The sequence below is a fragment of the Alexandromys fortis genome, unplaced genomic scaffold, assembly GCF_014885135.2.
Source record: "Alexandromys fortis isolate MF-2015 unplaced genomic scaffold, M_Fortis_MF-2015_v1.1 scaffold_229, whole genome shotgun sequence".
Classification (NCBI taxonomy): Eukaryota; Metazoa; Chordata; class Mammalia; order Rodentia; family Cricetidae; genus Alexandromys; species Alexandromys fortis.
The window spans coordinates 581,303-602,553 of NW_026068122.1; positions in this window are offsets into that span (position 1 = coordinate 581,303).

Genomic DNA, 21,251 nt, shown 5'->3' on the forward strand with positions numbered 1-21,251 from the left:
ATAAGACACTGTTACTAACATGAAGTCCATCTCAAGTATGATGACTTCTGTACAACGGTTATTGTCTGGTTTTTGGGGCTGCTATGTTGAGGGTCAGAACCTGGATTTTACTGGGGCGACCAAAGAAAATTGCAAAGGGAGATGCCTCTGAAAGTTACCTAGATGATTTCCTCTAGCAATGAAGCCCATTCACTCCTTGCTTTGTCTAGAACATCTTTAAGAATAACTCGAGTGGAGTCTCAGAGGACAAATTGTTGACCAAAACTGTATTACAGGGTTTTACAACATGGAGTGTCTTAATATTCCTTATACCTTTATTACAGTTTATCTTTTTTTGCACATATCTATTTATTTTCTGAAGGAAGCAAGGGTTTCAGAATCCATTCAATGAGAGACGTACTAAAATTTGGGAATTTTGTCATTTCTAGGTGCAGAGTGTATGGGCAGTGCCTTTTTCATACAATTCTAGGGTCTTATGTTTTGGTTGCCACTTTTGATATTTTATTTAGCATTGTGTTGCTCTCCGTGGGATTGTACAAGATGAGGCGTTGTCCTGGCCATTCCAGAGCTGTCAGTGTTAGCAAACAGTGTTCTTATTTGGTAACAAAGTGCAAAGAGGGATCAGCTCTGGCATTCGGTATCGCTATGTGGGCGCAAGGACTGTGAGAGAGCAAACAGACACAGTGTATGTCCTGGCAGCCTTGGAAATCCAGGATATACTGGGTGTTAATTTTCTGTTTGCCACAATGCCAAGGACTGGGAAATGTCAGCCTGTTACATGCATACTGTGCAAATTACAGAGCTTGGGATTTTATATGCATTGTTTTAGAAGCTCACCTCAGCCACACTATAGGGGAGCTTTGTAAATCAGTGTTTCCTGGGGGTTCTCAGCTTGATTACAGTTTAATTTACAGGTAGCTCCTTCCCCAGATGAACCATGTGTCTATGTAGAGTAGGGTTAGGCTTCACCCCTTGTGCTGTCTCACAGAGAAGCAAAGAAGAATGTTCTTAAATGTTTCTCAACTTGGAGGAAGAACTTGCTCTTTGTTAAAATTCTTTGATGGTCACACATACAAACACACACACATATCACACACATGCAGACATAACACACATGCACACAAAAATGCATATATATACACACACACACCACAACCGTATATCTCATATACATACACACATATTGAAACTGGCATTGTCTCTACTATCACTGTCCTCATTCGCTCTCTACTCTTTCTGACCTTCATTTTCTCATCTTCATGTTTAGCCTTCAAGGGAGAGTCTCAGCTGCTTGCTCAGTGCTTCCCACAGCCTCATAATAACGTGTCCGGCTGCTTGTTCCTCAGTGCTTGTCTTTTCTACTTTTCTATTTCCCAGTAAGAAAACACTGGCCTGAACCAGCGAAAGAATTCCCCCACCAACCCTGTTTCTCTCATAGTGGCTTATTATGAACTCTAGTGAAGTTTGTGTGTAGGAAATACAAAATATTACACCAAAAAATCCAGTTTGTGAAGAGACACACCTTAGGATTGAGACAGAAGAATAATTTCTCTAGTGTAGGGCTCTGGCAGATGATCAGCTTAGACCCCACTTTTTTCTTTCTTAATTTTTTTTGAGAATTGTTCTAGAAATTTAGGGGATTCCGTATTCAGTTAATTTTTTAAGGAAATAAGCAATTGCTCAGTTTTCAGCATATTATTCTAAAATATTTTGAAATCAATTGTATTCTGCAACCCCAGAAGTTTAAAATAATAATGTTATTTGTAAGAGAAGACTCAATAGAGTTGTTGCTAAAATTATATATAGCTAATTATATATAATTAATAATATATTAATATAAATAATGTTCTAAATATCTTAGATGATATTTGCTTAATGAGCCTTTTCACAAGACGTTAAGCTTTATGAAAGCAGGGATATCACTGTTTCTCAATATTGTTACATAATTGTGTACTGGCAACAAAAAAGGGGGATCTAGGATAGTGATTGTATGTAGGTAGTCTCTTAGGATCTCCTAGAATAAATGAGGAATGCCAAATAGCAAAAGTGGGAAGAGGTGGATGATGGCTGAAAATTTTAAACTAATAGAAAACAAATAGGACATTTTAAAAAGTAGAACAGGGAAAATAACGTCTGTCTCAGAGAGATTGGCAGGTCTGGAATACAAATCCCTCTCAGTGAGAAGGAAAGACTGAATCTGTGCTTAAGATAGATAGCTTAAAAATTCAGGACTGTTATTTCAGAAACAGAAACCTTATAGAGAAAAAAATTAGGAAGGAAGGCTGTCCAAAGTCATAAGGTCAGCGGCGGATGAAAGCGAGACTGGGAAAACTTGTTTCTGGGTACCAGACTGGAACAGTGGTGAGATGACAGCTCTTACTGAATTGGTGGCCCTAGAGCCTTCATGAATCACGCTCTCGGGAAATTCAGCATAAGTGTCATGTGGCTGTATGCTGAAGATGGTCAGTAGAATGTCTCGAGAAGAAACGTTAAATCATAACTGCACACTATTCAACCAGGTGGTGGGAGACAGTGTCTTCAGGGGAATATAGAGACAGGTTTCATGCAACACACCCAACATCAAGAACGGCACTCAGGGGCCAGTGTTTACAATTAGACTCCAGTAGGCCTGCCTAGAGTTGTTCCCAGCATCGGTGACCTGACATCTGCAAAGGTCCATGCAGGGATGGGACAAGTATCTGCAAGCTAAAGAAGAAACTCAGTGTTGAGACCGAAAGCAGCAAGTAGGCGTGACCACATTCAGACTTTCTACCTCCATCCAGTGTCCTCTTAACATTTCCTCCTCTGCTATTAATAACTAGTGCCAGTTTTGCGAGATAGTTCTGTCCTGTTATATTCTTGGCATATCTTTTCTTTCTTTCTTTTTTTAAATTTCCTTTTGACAGCCTTTCTCAAAGATCATAGGCTAGCCTAGCTTGTAGAGTCTGTTTGTTTAGCTTCCTGAGACCTGGGACTCTTAGGTTATCTAATTCCAATTCTTTAGTTCTCTCTTTTCATGCTACCTTTAGCTAAAATTGCATCAACTCCACTCCCATTGCTATTGTTGCTCCTTACGTTTTCTTTTCCGTATTCTATTTTTCATTGTCAACCTAATGATGATCATTATTCTTTCCATTTTCCCTTATGTATTCATACCCAAAAATGGACATAATGTTACTGCACACCATATTATCAGTGCTCTTTTACTTTCTAAAATAATTGGAATTTAAAGGGTGATATTTTTGTTAATTAAAATTATTTATTTTATATCCAGACCTCAGTTTTCCTCCCTTCTCTCCTTGTAGTCCCTCCCCCACATCCCCATTGCAATTGCAATCCACTCCTCCTCTGTTTCTGTTCAGAAAGGGGTAGGCCTGCCATCCATATCAACAAACATGGCATATCAACCTGCAGTAGGACTAACTAAGCACCTCTCCTTGAATTAAGGCAACTCAGTATGAGGAATGCATTTTCTAAAGTCAGCCAAAGCACTGGGGACAGCCCCTGCTCCCACTATTAGGAGTCTCACAAGTAGACCAAGCTACACAATGGTCACACATGTGAGACCAATGAGACCAATAGAGACCAATGGTCGAGCTCTTTGCTTGGCAGTTCGGTCTCTGTGATCCCCTTAATGACTCCAGGTCAGTTGATTCTATGGGTTTTCTTGTGATGTCTTTGGCCTCTCCGTCTCCTAGAATCCTTTCTCCCTCTGTTTAACAGGATTTCCTAACCTCAGTCTAGTGTTTGGCTGTGAGTCTCTGCATCTATTTCTATCAGTTTCTGGATGAATCCTCTCTTACGACTATTGGAGTAGGCACCTATCTGCAAGTATAGAAGGATATTGTTAGACAGCATTATATTGACTTTTTCCCTCCAATCATGTTTGGTTCTATCTGAGATCTCTGGGTCATCCAGCCTTTGGGTCCTGGCACTCCAGACAGTGTCAGGGTGGGTTCGCTCTCATCATGTGAATCTCAGACTGGACCTCATTGGTTGGCCACTCAATAATCTCTGTGCCACCTTTATCAAAGTACATCCCATACGCAGAGCAGACTGTAGGTCAAAGGTTGCATGATTAGGTTATGTCTCAATCCCTCCACTGGTAGCCTTGCCTGTTCACAGGAGATCGCTAGTTCAGTCTATGCAATTATCTACTATTGCTCGGAGTCTTAACCGGGGTCATTCATCTTCGTAGATTCCTAGGAGTTTCTCTTGTAGTTGGTTTCTACTAACTAGTTGACCCCAAAATGCCCTCCCTTTCCAGTCATCTCTGTCAGTATTCTCCCCTTCCAACCAACCCCCAACCTGATCCTGTCTGTTCCCATTCCCCATCTGCCCCTAGTGCATCCATGAGAGCTCTCTTATTTCCCCTTTAGAGTGAAATCTGAGCATCCACCTCTGAGCCCTCCTTGTTACCTAGTGTCTCTGGGTCTGTAGATTGTAGCATGGTTATCTACAGGGTGACTTTTGTTTGACTATTACTGTATGTTCATAGCAAGCCTACCTTTTGATAGTGATTGTACAGACAGAAGTCTACTCTCTGGAAGTAGTGAGGATTGAGCATGTTGTCATGAACACTAATTTACCAGAACACAATGAAATACACCTCAACCCTCTTAAATTCAGTTTCTCTTGAACATTGTAAGTCTGAAAGAATAAGATGATTACAAAGTCAGTGACCTAACCCAAGATGTTTATGTATCAAGAAAAACCCACAAGAAATAGGAAAACCAAGGCAGCATGACATTTTGAAAAATTATTAACCCATAGTAATAGCCTCCAGTGACAGGGAAAATGAGATGAAAACCCCCAAAAAATCCCAGACAAAAATTTTAAACCAAAGAGGACATAAATAAACTTGACTGAATTTTAAGAGAACACACATAGCTGAATCACATAACCCCATGAAAGTGAAATTCAGTAAAGACCTAAACATGGAAAGAAATAAAACCAAAATACTGAAGAGAAAGAGAAAAATTTAAATAAAAAGTCTCATGAAAGTCCTTACTAACTGAATATATCGAGATGATGACAGACTATCAGGGCATAAGATGAGACAGAGGAGTTAAAACATTCAGAGTGACAAGGGCATATATAGGTAAGAACGGAGAGCACTTAAAATCAACACTGAAAAAAAAACTATGTCTTGGGTATATAATTTCAATAAAATTATTTCAGAAAAATTTGAGTATCTGTGGAAAGAGATCATCAGAAACAGGATACAGTTTAGTACAGCAAGCCAGCTAGAATAGCCCCTCTTGGTCTTTTTATTGTCAAAATATTAAGTATACAGAACTAGCAAGAAATACCAAGTGACACATAAATATAAGGCTAGCTGAATGACAGATTTCCCAAGAGTAACTTTAAAAGCCAGAAGTGGCTGAAAATACATGTTCCAAGTTCTCAAAAGCAACAACGGCCAGCCTAAACCTCGCAAAAACGGTCTCAACTGGATGGGGAAAAAACTTTCATGATAAAGTTAGGCTAATGGAATCATGACTCCTAAGGCTCTACAGAAGATAGCACAGAATCCCTTGGATTGAAGAGATGAACATGTGCACAAGGCTACAAGAATTAAACCACTGAGTCCGGTTTTATCCCATGGGTCTGAAAAAGCATGGGATAAAGCTGGACTCGCTGAACATAGCGGACAAGGAGGACTACTGAGAACTCAAGAACAATGGCAATGGGTTTTTGATCCTACTGCACGTACTGGCTTTGTGGGCGCCTAGGCAGTTTGGTTGCTCACCTTACGAGACCTGGATGGAGATGGTGGTTCTTGGACTTCCCACAGGGCAGGGAACCCTGATTGCTCTTTGGGCTGACGAGGGAGGGGGACTTGATTGGGGGAGGGGAAGGGAAATGGGAGGTGGTGGCGGGGAAGGGGCAGAAATCTTTAATAAATAAATAAATAAATAATAATAATTAAAAAAAACCCACCAATGACGAAAAAAGAATTAAACCACTGAAACAACAGCTCAGCAAATGAAGATAGAGAAATACCAAAACTGAAAAATAGCAACAGGAATGACCTGTAACTTTTCAATAATAACTATAATATTAATGACTTAAACAACTCAATAAAAAGACACACACTGTCGTATTTGATTAAAAGGCAGAGAATCATCAATTTGTTACATATCTCCCCCTTAGAGAGTCTACTTTAGGGTAGTTTTACTCTAAAGAATAGGAAAACACCCAGAGCAAATGCACTAGGAATTGAGTGGGAGTTGCCTTTCCATTGTCTATAAAAGTAGTTTTCAAACCAAAGGAATCACAAAAGACAAAGGAAATCACTTCATACAGATTAAGGACACAATCTGCCAAAAGGTAATTATATATTTAAGCTCTTAAATACAGGTACATCTAATTTCATAAACAAATATTGCTAGACACAAAGTCATAGATTACCTCACCATGATGCCTGTGTGTAACTTCAACATTCTACCCTTATCAATAGATAGATCACCCCAACAAAATATAAGTAAAGAAACTCTGAATGAAAAGACATCATAGTTCAAGTGACCCTAACAGATGTCAATAAGGCCTTCCATCAAAACACTTTAGATTATATATTCTTTTTCAGTAGCCTATGGAATCTTTCCTAAAATGTATCATATAATACAACACACAAATCCAGAGAAGACAGGAGCATACATGAATGCCCAGCTATAATCCAGTTACAGTCACCTAAATTCTGCTAAAGGTGACAAAGGTACACATTGGAGAAAAAGACAGCTTCCTCAACAAATGGTGCTGGAAAAATTGGACATCTCCATCCAGAAGAATGAAACTATATCTCTAGCTCTACTTCTGTATAGAATGCCAGTCTAAATGTAAGATCCCCAAAATTTCAAACTTCAAAGCCCCCAAATCTCAAAAAGTTAGAAAAAAATAAGGAAAACATATCAACATTCAGGCAGAAAAAAACATTTTCTGAATAAGACTCCAGTCACTCAGGAAATAATTTCAACAGGTGAAAAATAGGATCTTGTGAAAACTGAAAGCTTCTGCTGAGCAGGGGGAGCAGATAAATGAGTGAAAGGACAGCTTGTCGAATGGAAGAAAATCTTTCTTAACTATACACATGACAGAAAAATTGATAAATAAGCATAAAAACTCTGACAACTAAACACAAAATTCAGCAACCATTTAATAGATGACTAATAGAATGAACAGACAAGTCTCAAAAGATGAAGCAAAAATACCCAATAAGAAGTTAAAACAAATGTTCATCCTCACTCGCCATGGAGGACTGTCAATGAAAATAGTACTGAGAATTTTTTTATCTTGCCCCAATCAGATAGACGGTGATGAAGAAAGCAAACTCCTGAAGACAGTGGTTCCAGCTCTATCATGCCTGGGTACCAGAAGGACTCCAAGTCAACAACACACTCACAGAGAAACTTTCACTCAATGTCTACTGCAGCACTATTGACAGTAGCTAAGTATGGAACCTAGGTGTCCAAGAACAGGGAGAGATGAGTAAATGTGGTTCATATGCACACAAATTTTTTTCAACCATAAAGAATAATGTGGTTATGTGGTTTGAAGAAAAAAAGATGCAACTAGAGGCAGTCAAATTAAGAAAATTTTCCTAGTCTTAGGAAGATAAACATCATACATTTTCTCTCATATGTTTCTCCTATGATTTTTTTATATAGATCACATATAAGTATGACATAAAAGTAAAAACAAACTATTTTGGGGATCAAATAGGCCTAATGACAAGAGGAGAAATAAGAGGAAGGGTGTCAGGGAGGAGATATTCTCAGTCACAATATATATTTTTATGAAAGTGTCCTTATGTGACATAGTACTTTGTACAATAAATATATACAATGATTTAAAAAAAGATTGACAGTGCCAAAAAAGATCAAGAATGGATGAAGAAAACAAATACTTGGTTCACATGGACCCCTTTAGGGTGTCTTTCTCCAGGAAAACAGTGCTAGTGCGCTATGGAGCACTTACTCATGAAGCTGTGATTAAGAGCTCAAGATTCAGTTTTGTGTAACCAAGTATTCTTTACTAACATTGTCATATGTTATATCACTGTGGACAGTAGCCCTGGGAAGGTGAGACAGGAAACATATGTAGGACTTGAAAGGGCAGAAACCAAGACTTTCATCGCCTGGTATTGTTCCATTACAACAAAAATTTAAATGGCATACATTTTGGCCAGGTAATTTAAAAGAGAAAATATAAAGTTCCCTTTTGGTGTAGATGTCATCTCTTGAGCACAGTTAGATTTGTGACTATGCAGAACTTCTCTTTCTTTAAGAAGATAGGGCTCTAGTCTTGTGACATAACTTGACCCAATGTTATGAGGGTTTGAGCACACAAAGTTCCAGGGACAATAAAAAGCTTTGGTAGGGTGGTTGAACTTGATATAATGAGATGTAACTAAAGAATATGCTTAAATTGATCTTTTCTAATTCAGAGCTTTTATTTTTTTTTATTAAGCAATGGTCTCTTGGGTTGCATTATGTTTTGGCAGCTTCTTTATTTTAGAACCAGTTAAACTTCCTGTGCCATCAGCTGAGCTTGCAGTGTCGACAAGTCAGCACACAGCAATGATTATGTTTTGTGCACATCAAAACCACCAAGTGAAAAATGAAAGTACCAGTCAACCAGATGTTTTGTCTGCACCATGTGAAACTATCAGTTAGACTAAACTGGCTCTCTTCATCCCTTTCATTGTCTTAGTAAAGTGTACAGAAAGCCCTAATCAATGGGTAGACCAGTTTGTTGTTGTTGCTGATGGAAAAAGAGATGAAATTATGCTATTTATAGAAGCTTTCAGTTTTAATCTAGATACTGTTGCACTGCACCTTCTTTGTTATATGAAATGTCTGAATTGTCCTCAAGAAGCCCGGCCCTCCATATGGTTCAGCGTATTAAACAGATCTTGTAATATCAATCTTTCTCAGATTTTATTTTCTTTATACATGTTAGAATATATTCATTATCTTTGTGAAGAAATTTTATCCTTATATTCAAGACCCTCAATATAACTATCCTTGGTGCTTATATATTTGACACCAGGTTTTGCTTAGCTTTTGGGACTACTGACACTTTGAGATAGAAAATCTTTATTGTAGGTGATTTTCCTATGCACTGAAAGATGCTTAACAATATCCTTGCTTTCTTACCATTTTCTTTCATATTATGCTCTGTTCTTTTTGTATATTGTGATTCTTCTTTTTGAATAAACATTGTCCTACCTAGGAAGTAGGTGGATAATATGCCACCCATTCTCCCAAGTGCCCAGGAGGGAGAGTGGAAGAGAAGTAGAGACTAAGCAAGAAATGGGAAAGGGAAAGAGTGTGGACTTTAAGTGTACATCATGTATTCCTGTGTATTAATGGGGAAGGTACTATTTGTTATGAATTATGCCACATATAAAGCAGAAGTTTTAACATACGTGCCAAGAGTACAGTGAGCTAGATTTTATCATTTAGTCATCAAAATCATATGCAGTGACGACTGTTATTTCTATATTATAGAATAGAAAACTGAGGCCTTGGAGGCTTCATTCACATATCACAAGAGTCAAGAGGAGAAACAGGACCTAAGGTGAGAAACACAGTCTCTGGACTCTGTTTTCCATAATGGTTAAAGCTGTAATAATTTAGCTGTCAACCTTGGGGCAGTTCACTTGGGCTCATCTTCCTGTTATTGAAAGATGGCTCACCTGGGACAAAAAGCCAATGGAATTTCCATGGTCTGTGAGCATTTCCATTCCAGAGCTCTCACTTGCCTTTAATGAGTTTCTCAGACCTTCCTCACCATATGAAGTTCCAGGACTGAGCTCAGCCCAAACATGAAGTTTTTGGGAATGAATTAGGAAAGTCTATTCAGTTGTTTTTTTGGAAGGAAAAAATGATACATGGTACCTTTTTTAAATTTTCCTCCAAATTAAGCAGTATTGGAGCTTTCAAGGCTGCATGTGGCCAGATATTTATGACAATGTTCAGGGTAAGTCTGAAAGGGATGGACATACCCTTAGAAATCTTTCCTTTCCAAGTAGAACACTGGGTTTGAAGGCCAGCAATCCTTAGGCGGCTGGCAAACTACATGCAAAGCAAAGTTCATCAGCTGTGACAGCATTGGGTTCTTATTTGGGCTTTCCCATTTGCTGTTTCTTTACCCATCCAGCACACTGCATCTTTTCTGGGCTTGCTATTCAGTGCAAAAAATTCACGTATTTCTGAGTTTAGACAAATCACCCAACTAGGAGTTCATCCACATGTATGTTCAAATGTCTTTTAAACAGAGTACGAGGGATGTTATGTATAATGTTTCATTTATTTAACCCCAGACCCTGCAAGGTGGGTGTTATCATTACTGATTTATATAAAGGGAACTCCAAATATGGCTGCATAAGGATCCTGGACAGTAGTATAAGCACTGGTGCTGAGCCCATGAGCTAGTCTATGAAGCCTTTCCTATTGTAAAGCCCTCCATCCTGACAATAAGCCAGATCTTGGAAAGCTGAGTTATTGTTTATGTTACATAAGAAAAGTTTGAAGGAGTTGGGTGTGTTACACACAGGGAAGAAGAAGTTACCATGTATTTGATTAAGTTCTTATGGGAAAGGAAGGAATGAGGGCCGAGGGTCCCTGAGTGGTGAATGATATGTGAAGAGAGATTACTCTTAACTAAACAAAGAAATTAAGGAGGGCACACACACACATACACACACATGCACACGTGCACACACACACACCCTCTGTTTATGGCTTTGAAGAATCAATGTTGTTAAAATGACCATACTGCTCAAAGTGATTTATAGATTCCATGAGGTAACTTTATTTTCAATGATATTCTTTGTACTATGTGAAAAGAAGTCACCCTAAAATTAGTATAAAACTGTGCTGTAGGACAATGGCCTTTTATCCTGTCACTTGTATTATTTTTAATAAAATGCTGATTGGCCAGTAGCCAAGCAGGAAGTAGAGGTGGGGCGATGCAAATAGGAGAATTCTGGGAAGAGAAAAGGTCAGTCTATAGCCGTCACTCAGCTGTAGAGGAAGCAAGATGAGAATGCCTTGCTGATGAAAGGTACCAAACCATGTCCCTCACAGAAAATAGTACTAAGCCACATGGCTAACATAGACAAGAATTGTGGGTTGAGATGTGAGAATTAATTAGTAAGAAGCCTGAGCTAATAGGCCAACTAGTTTATGATTAACGCAGACCTCTGTGTCTTTCTTTGGGACTGAATGACTGCAGGACCGGGCAGGACAGAAACCTCGGTCAACAAAACAGTGAAACAGGCAAAGAAGTCGTAAGCAAAATGAATACTGAGGGAATTAAAACAGAAACATGATTACCATACTGACCAATAAACTACATCACAGAGTTCAGATGGAAATTCATGCATTTGCAGTCAAGTGACTTTTCACAAAGGCAGAAACAGCACCCGTGGGCAGGACTGTCTTTTCAATAAGCGATTCTGAGAAAATTGAATAGTTATGTACAAATAATGCAGCCAGATCCTGCTCTCTCTCATTATTAAAACAACAAAGAAAAATCTCTCAGAATGGATTAATGGCTTTTAATATGACATGAAACTAGGAAATTATTAGAAGGAAACACAGGATAAATTTGGCTGGACTTTGGAATGGGTAAATTTATTTTTTTTTGCTTGCTTTTGCTTTCTTTTTGGCAAGACCTCCAAAGCTTAGGTAATAAAAATAAAAATAAATAGGGTTTCATAGAAGTGAAGAACAGAATGAAGATGAAAGCCACATGATTTACAAACTGTGTATCTGAAAATGGACTAATATCCAAACATGTAAGGAACAACAACCAAAAACTAGAATGGAGAGAAATAAATAACCAGATGCTTACACAGCAGGACTAAAGAGATATTTTTCAAAAGAAGATACTAAAATGACAAAAACAAAACACAGGCCCAAGATCAGCTATGTATGACCTGGGACATGCTAATCAGTGTTGCTATTATCTTTCTCTAATCCCAGGAGGAATGTGTAGCATCTAAAAGGTTAACAAGATGTGGAGAAAGGGAACGCCATCATACTGGTTATGGCCATTTAAACTTATGTAGCCACATGGGAAACAGAAGAGTGATCCTTTAAGAAATATAGAGTAGAAGTCCCCTGTAATTTGGCAATTTTGCTACTGGCAAAACCCCAAAGAAAACGAACTCCAAATGTTGGAAAGTCATCTCAGCTTTAATGCCTACTGCAGCACTATTCACAATAGATAAGAAATGGGAGGGGAAATCTAAGTGTTCATCATTGACAAATGGATAAAGAAAAAGTGGGCCACATACATCACGGAACTGTATCTAACTACAAAATAATTAGACCTCTGGCTTGTTATTTGCCTCAACGTGGAAGGAACAGAAGAAGATCAATGCATCCAGTACAACAAGCTGAGAATGGAACAACTAATTCCACATGGTTCACTCACAAAAAGAAAGCTGATCTCACAAGTGAGAGAGGTGGTTTCATGTAGAGGAGGAGTTCTGGGCAAAGGTTGACCAGTTGTTGCTAATTGAGAGAGTTACATAAAATTAAGAAGTTCTCTGTGTGCACATGGTTAGGTGTGTATGGTGCCCACTTCAAAAAGCTAGAAGAAAGTATTCTGAATGTTTTTACTTGGCAAAAAGAATATATATTTAAGGATATAGATCTCTTTAATGTGATTTAAATGCTAAATAATATATACATGTATAAAACATCACATATCACACTATGTCTCATAAGTATATATAATTTTTGTATTTATATTTTTCAATAAAAATACTTTTATAGTAAAAGTGCAAAATATTCCCTTAGGAGCTGAACTTTCTAATGAGTGAGTGAGTCTACTTACCAAGAGAAAATTGTCTTCTAACTTGAACTCCTGTGCTACCCAGAGAGGGACAGGGCAAGGACAGGGTATGCTGGCCATCTGGGTCTGTGACTATGTGTCTTACTTCTTCCTATTAGGAATTATTTTATATGACTTAGAATGAGTTTCTTCATACATAGGTCTCAGCTTCTCCATTTGTTATTATTTCTGGCTTCTTAGTAAGGAGTGTAATTACTATAATTTTTTTTCTTTCCTTTCTCTTTCTTTCTTTCTTTCTTTCTTTCTTTCTTTCTTTCTTTCTTTCTTTCTTTCTTTCTTTTCCCCANCTCTCTCTCTCTCTCTCTCTCTCTCTCTCTCTCTCTCTCTCTCTCTCTCTCTTTCTCCAGAAGTATGGTTTTCTTTTGCTATTTGTGCCTGTCATAGGCTATCACAATGCTTGCATTCTATTACACTCCCAGGTTGACTAACTCAATACTGAAAACTTTTACTAACTTATTACATTCTTATTTTAATCTAATATTTGTTTTGCTTATCTCCTTGTACCACTGAACAAAAGCCAGGAACTCCTGAGTTCTAATTTGAAGATATACTAGCCATTTTAGGAAGGTGTTTCTGTTAGGGTGTAGAGTGGGCCTGATCAGCAGAGGCCACTAGCCAGTGATGAGGCAGCATTGCTGCAGATCACAGAGTATAAAAGGGCTGGCCAGGCTTTGGAGATCTCCTATATGGGTAGCAGCTCAGTATATAACAAACCCTTGGAAAGAGCTACTGCTGGTTTAACGTGGGTGGTATGTTTAGAATGGCACTCCTGGCAAATACTGAATAGACTATAATGACAATTTCTTCTTATTAATTATCATCTGAGTGTAGCACAAAGAGTGTACAGTATTGGGTGCTCAGTAAACGTTTGCTAAGTGAATATGGAAATGAATTAATAGCTTTTTTTATAAATAATCTTTTCTCAACAATTTGAAGTCAAAAGTGGCATTGCGTGTTTTGGTAATGGTAAGATTTTTACAGAGGAAATGGGAAAACCCTCTAAGTGCTGGCAGCCTATTAAAGTTGTGTCACTACTGCGGGCTGTCTGTTCAGATCTTGTACTCTGCTTCTTTCTCTGTGGTAAAACTCTTGGAAATTAGAGGGTTTGTGGAAAATGTGATTGTGGAATAAGCATTTATCATAGTATGGCCTTTGCCAGTTTCTAAGCCTGAATGGGTTTTTGTTTTAGCCAAACAGTCAAAAATTGTGCTATTTTGAAAGTGTTTCAAGCCACCCAAATGCCTTTAATTTAGAAAAGAAATAGGTTTCTCAACTCCTTGTATTTGTAGTTAAATATACACACGTATTAGCTTTCACTGGACCAGACTGTATGCCCTTGTGTTCAGCAGAGTACAGGTTTAAACACTTTTTTCAGCTTATGTTGGAGAGACCACATCTGTCCCTGTCCCGATTTAGCTAAACCATGGACTCTTTCCTTGAAACCCAACTGAAGGGCAAGCGAATAGTAATGGCCAGTTTATAGAACTGCTGGACTTCCTCCTAATGCAAGAAATCTACAAAGTTTCATGCTAATGCCTCTAGGCCCTCACTGGAAACCACTACCATCAGTGTTGAAACAGGGATGCACTGGTCCAGGTCCTCCCAGTGAAGATCATTGCTATCAGAGCCAAAATAGAGATTTATTGGTTCAGGTTCTTCCAGTGAAGACCACTGTCATCAAAGCTGAATCAGGGATGCACTGGTCCAGGTCTTCCCAGTAAAGACCATTGCCATCAAAGTCAAAATGAGGATACACTGGTGCAGGTCCTCCCAGTGAAGGCCACTGCCATCAGAGCCAAAATGAGGCTGGATTGGTCCACTCAAGTCCTGGCAGCATCAGGACTGGGGGCCAGAAGGACTGCCAGGCTGTGAGATACAGCAAATTCCACCATCATAATCTAAAGTTACATATAGGGATTCATGTTGTCGCCATAATTCTTGCCATATTGAGTGCCTATGAGGAATGCCACCTCAGCTGAGACATGGATTCAGGTTTGAGGGACTAAAAGTTGGACTTTTCTAGGGCAGACAGGAAATTATGATTCTTATTCTTGCTCTTTTGTTGTCATTATTGCCATGCTTGTGGTTTTCTTCTCTTAGGCCCCCCCCCCACTTCCTAGGATGCTACATTTCTTCTATGTGTGTCACCATGCTCAAGGCATAGAGCAAAAGCATCTGGAAATAGAGGGCAAACCAATTTTCCAATTGCTATTTTCTATTGTTCATTCATTCTCTTGAGCAAAACAGGGCAGGGATGTTTGTGGTGTAAACACATGTATGAGAACTTCTCTCATGAGTTTGGGCACAAAACATCTTTGGATTCTGAGAAACGTTCTTAAAATGAGGAGGGAAGGACTGGTTCGTAGAAAACACATAGATCAGTGGTTTTCAGCCTTCCTAGTTCTGTGCCCATTTAGTTAAGTTCCTCATTCTGTGGTGACTTCCAACCATAAAATTAATTTAGTTGCTACTTCATAACTGTAATTTTACTACTGTTATGAATCTTAATGTAAGTATCTATTTTTTCCAATGGCCTTTTAGGGTCACAATCCACAGGTTGAGAACCCCTGATATAGAATTTTAAAAATGTTTTCATTTAATTTGTAGAACACACAAAGTGCCTGTTCTTAAAACAAGATTTTTATTGGTGAGAATATTGTAACTTCTGCTTGGTATAAATTGCAAACCCCTTTCATAGGCAGGCTTATCAAATCCTCACATGAACCTAAAGGAATGTGCATTCAGTGGTGGAGAATTAAGAGGCTCCAAAAAATTTCTTAATTTGCTTAGGTTTCCAAACTAACACATTATAGAGTACAGTGTGAACCAGGCTCTATCTCTATTTCCCATAATTCTAAGGGTGAATGAATCTATAAGGCAAGAGTAGAGGGAACAAAGGCAAGGAACTTAGGAGGGGCAGAGGGAGAAAGAACTAGGGCAGGATCAAAGGGACCCTTGTCAGGAAAAATACAATTTGGAGGGAAGACAACTTGTTGCTCATGCTCTTCGTGGTTGAAACAGTCATAGAATCTTATGGAGATGTCAATGGTTCACCTGACTGGCAGCAAAACTTACATTTTAAAATTGTCTTGGTTTTGGAATGAGAGCTGGGCAAAAATCAAAGCAAGAAAAGGCACCCAGGAGATACATTTCTTTAATAGCGAAGGGAATGAGAATTTCACAACTGGATGAAGCAAGCCACATTGACAGCCCTGTAATAAGCAGACTTCACCTTATTAAACATAGCAGTCATCTGCCTTTCCATAAAAAACTGTCGACATACAAAATACCCTTCAGTTTTTAAAGAAATACTTTAAAAATACTAATGGTTGTATATAAGCCATCAAAACAAATGTGAACTGAGTCCAAACTGTGTTCTATGCCTGTGATGAGTTCAAAATGCAACCTTTTCAAGTCGTGTTGGGATCATAGCTACCACAGGGAGAAGCCCATGAAGTCTTTTTGCCAGTTGTATATGTATCAAAACTTGCTATGATCAAAATGTGAGAATATGTATGCAAGTTCTTGAAGAATAAAGTCAATACAATGGAAACTGCTCCTAAGTAAATATCAACTCTTCATTCAAGACTCTTGCAGAAACAAGAAATTTACACTTCATCCATTATAAAACCAAACAGACAATCCCCAACAGACAACAAACTAACAAAACAAAAACTACCGAAAAAACTATAAAAACTATTAGACAAAAATTTGGTTTGAATTTTACTCATGTATTTATTTTGTGTATGTGTGTGTTATATGCATGTGTGTGTGTGCTTAGTGCATGTGCACATGCGTGAATAAATGTCGACCTATGAAGGTCAGAGGTTGATGTTGGATGTCTTCCTCATTTGCTTTCCATTTTATTTTTCGAGACAAGGTCTATTATTGATCCTGGAGATCCCCGTTTCTGCTGATTGGCTACCCAATGAGCCCTGGGGCATCACATATCTCCTTCCCTCGTACTCTAGTGCTCTGGGTACAGACAGGTTGTCAACACTCTCGACTTTTTAAAGGGTGCTTGGGTACCTGAACTTAGTTCTCATGCTTATGCAGCAAGTACTGTCCCACTTATCTCTCTTCCCAGATCAGGTCTGAATTTTTTCAATTAAGAAAATTGTACAAGCACCATTTTCATTCCACAGACAATTTATTATATATATTTAGTATAGGATGTGTGCTAGCAAGTCTTCTGTTCAGTCTCTTGCCTGCAGAAAGAGAAAAAAATAATTTGGAGGTTATTATGCAACAGGCATTTTAACTGTTTTTTTTTTTTTAAAAACAAAACAGTACATCCCTAAATAGTTCTGAGTTCTGCGACAAGTCATTTTACCTCTTTCGTCACTCAGTTTCCTTATCTGAGAAATTAGTAAAACACAGGGTTTGACTGAAAAATAATCCTGAGATTACTTTAAACAGATAGGGGAAACACTTGAAATCATGTTTGTCCAATAAGTTCCGACTATTTTCATTTTCATGTTGCAAATGAATTAACTTTCAGGACGTTTCAGGAAATTTTTTATACATCTCTCAATTGTATGACTTACATGAGATAAAATCTAAAATCTTGAATGGAATCCATTGTGGTCGAGCTAAGATTTTTAAATTGAAAAAGATAGTTATTGGTTTATGAGTATGAAGAGGCATGAAATCGAGGCCAGTGTGTGGAAGTTGGCTTTCTCTGCTTCATCACTTCGGTTCTGGAGGGAGGACTCAGGCCATCAGTCTTCCGTAGAAAACAGTTTTACCTGATGATTCATCTCAATGGCCCAGATCTAATACTTTTTGAAACATTTATGAGGCTAAACATATTTCATGTATACATTGGTTATAAAACAATGAGGTTTTTCCTAATTAAAAATGTACATGCCTGTGGGTATATCAGTTAGAGATACCTTCCTAGTTAGGGATTGAACCCCATGTTCATTTTCCCCTTTAAGTGATGGGTGGGACCCTTGAACCTATGTGGATCTTGTGACTGTGCCAAAGTCTCTTACTCTCTGAACATTGTTTAGATGTGGATCTCTGTGTTAATTCACATCTAATGCAAGAAGAAGCTTTTTTAATGCTATACCCACTGGCATATGGGTATACCAGTATGCCATTTTACTGCTATTTTCCTTTAGCATAACAATAGAACTAGCTTATCCCTTAGGCCATGGTCTCAGATTTTTGGTCACCACTAGCAATGTCAGGGGTGGCTTCCATCTCATGGAGTGGGACTTATATCTAATAAAAAGTGGCTGACAACATTTGTGCCACTATTGTACCAGTATATGTTGCAGACAGGGCACTGTTGTAAGCTGTAAGGTTTGTAGCTGAGAGATACTGGTGATTACCCTACTTTTTCAGTGCTGTGCAAAGTGTGTTATAGTATCAGCAGGGCTGGAGCTTCATACCTGTGCACAAAAGGCACTGGAAAGCTGTACAGTAAAAAGTAAATACTGTGTGTGGAGAAAGTTTGGAGGTATGAATGGCTTTGTCTTCTTTGTGTTTGTCATGTTTTCCATATATTTAATTTGAGAACGTATGATTTTTTTTTGTAATCAGAAAAAATAGAAACAACATTAACATAAATAACAAAGGTCACGCATCTGTTGAATGTTTAATTATGACAAATCTTTAATCACTGTGTTTATGTTTGTAGATAACTGTGGTTGATGCTCTAGAGCAATCTTTAATCCCCACATAGTTACACTATAGGTCTTTAAGGGTCTTTTTTTTCTCTGTTTCTAGGTTATGTCACATTGTGGCAAACCAAGAAAGTTTGGTAAGGAACATACCCTTAAGCAGTCTGGTACTCCCCAAAGATCAGCCTAATGACAAAATTACTAAAATAATTTACAAAATCCATTTCTCTGTTTTGGTGGATTATTTTCACAAATATCTATATGCCACTTAGAACTAAGGCTTCTGATACTTACAGTTGTTTCCTATCTTATATTAAAACATTTTGAAAGGTTAATTACCATTTCTATTTCCTACCCATGTAAGACTTTGTATCAAGAAGATGTTAATACTTAGTTTCTGAAGATGTCCCAAGGAAGTTTGACCACATAATCATTTACGGTGATTTTATATTGCTAATGAATTTTATGGATGTCTTCACGAGTTATTACAATAGTTTATAATCTTAGGTTTAAAGCTTCTATCTTAAAGTAGTGTGCCCATTTCCTTAGTGGATTGTAAATACGAATTTAAAAGGCAACGTGCAGTACATGAACGGTTGGACAGCTTCTTGGTACTACCACACAAAGTGCCCTATGGCTTCTGATGGCCTTGATTGCTTCTATCAGCCTGATTTGGTCATTAAATGAGATGAACACATATTGTCTTTCATTGTGAGACCCCCAAATACGTAGATGCCTGCAGAATGCTTCAAAATAGAATTTGGAACTGTTCAAGTGGTCAGCTCAAAGGAGCAAAAATCTCACAGAAAAAAAATTATCAATGAATAATTCAATACACAGAGGATCTAAGCTTCTCCTGACATCCAGATAGCATCAGCAATTTGACCCGCTAAGGAAATCATTTGGAGTAGATAGCTGTGGGATCATACTTGATCATATATCTATTTACATAACCATCAATCAAAGGCAACACCGTGCTTGGTTATTTAAGATCACACATTTTAACTTGGGGAAGAACCTAGGATTTCAGTGCAATGGAAATCCCTGAAATAATAGTAAAACCCTCAGGTACTATTTGAAGTGTTTGCAATGTATTGTAGTTTTCCATGAAGTGTTTTATTTCCTGTTATGGTTTAGATCTAAACTAGTCACCGAAGTGTCACTTGTGAAAGGCTTCATCTGTAATATGAGTCATCAGAGATAGACTGCAAAAGTGAGTGCTCCTAAGGAGTTTGATGTAGTTGTTAGATTAAACTTTTGATAGGTTTATATAACTTGAGGGCTTAGAACGTGAAGAAAATTTGGAATTAAATAAAAACTTTAATGAGATCTAGGTAAAGATTGGGATATGTGATCAGTTGGGCCTTGATCTCATATACAGTCCCACCCCCTTTCCTTGCTATTTTTGGAGGGGAGGGAGAATTGTAGCCATTATGAGGAAAGAAACCTTGTTTAATCATCCCCCTCTGCCACTGTACTGTGCCCCACCAAGTGCCCAGTAAGAGAGTCTAAGGATCATGGACTGATACTTGTAAAAACGTGATCCTTCCACTTTTAAGTGGGTGTTCTCAAGTATTCTGCCACAGCGGTGTAACATGACTAACTTGAGTGTTGAATTGTATAAAATCCCTCACATAGTTTGCTGTTGCAATGAGAAGGAATAAATTACTTCTTGGTGTCGGCCCTTACTAATAATACTGACTTTTCAAAAATGTTAGCTATTTTTTTTTTACTGTGTCTAATAATAGCTAAAATAACAATGTGATTTCTATCTGTTTTAAGTAACACTCCAAAAGATGTTTGTTTGATGAAATCCCAAGGTTTTCTAATTTTTAAGAATTACCCACAGCCTAAATCTGTACCTGGTACAGAATAAGTAGCCAGCAAACACTGGCAGTAAACAAACAAAAATCCTAAATTGTATGGATGTGTTTGTGAGTGGATTTCTCAGGGAAGAGAGTATGTGATTTATTTCATATTCTCAAAACATTTCATTGTCTAAGAAGTAAAATACTATTGCTTTGAGTGAATATTCTCACTGTGTGAGTATTAAGCCTAATGTTTAGTGACAAAGTAGGGAGGAAAGGTCTCAGTGGGCCTGGGTCTGTGCCATAAGAAGGTGACAAGTGATGTCATCTCTTGGGCTCTCTGTTGAGGACTGTTCCCACCATCTCCTCTTACCTGCAAATTCCCATCTGCTCTCTGGATTACCTTCACAAGACTCGATATCGCAGGCTGTTTATCTAGCCACGAACTGAACATTTTTCATTTTGGTTTTGTCAGAATAAAGAATATTAGGCTGAAAAGAATCTCACCCACAATCTATTTCAGTTTTCAGATCTGTAGTAATGTGTCATATGCCTCTTCCTGCACCCAGCAGAATGCTGGACAACAAGCTCCTGTGCCTACTGCGTTCTTCTTAACATGATCCGGTGCAGCCGCAACCAACTGATTGAAATTGGTGTGCAGGAGGAAAGCAGTTTTCTAGCCTCATCACATTTCAATATCCTATTACCTCTGGTGAAGTCAATAAGATGGCGTTGGATTTGTCTGTGTGCTGGGATAGCTGAGTGCTGTGGAGAGATATGTCATTTTGGGTCAGGAAGCCACGTAACTTTACATACATTGAAGGACCAAATATCGTACTTGTTCTGATTTTCTTTCCCTTATTCTTTTCAGAATAAAGAAGGAAGCCCTTTAAGGTACTCATTTAATTTTCCCTGGACACAAATCTACACAGTCAATAAATAC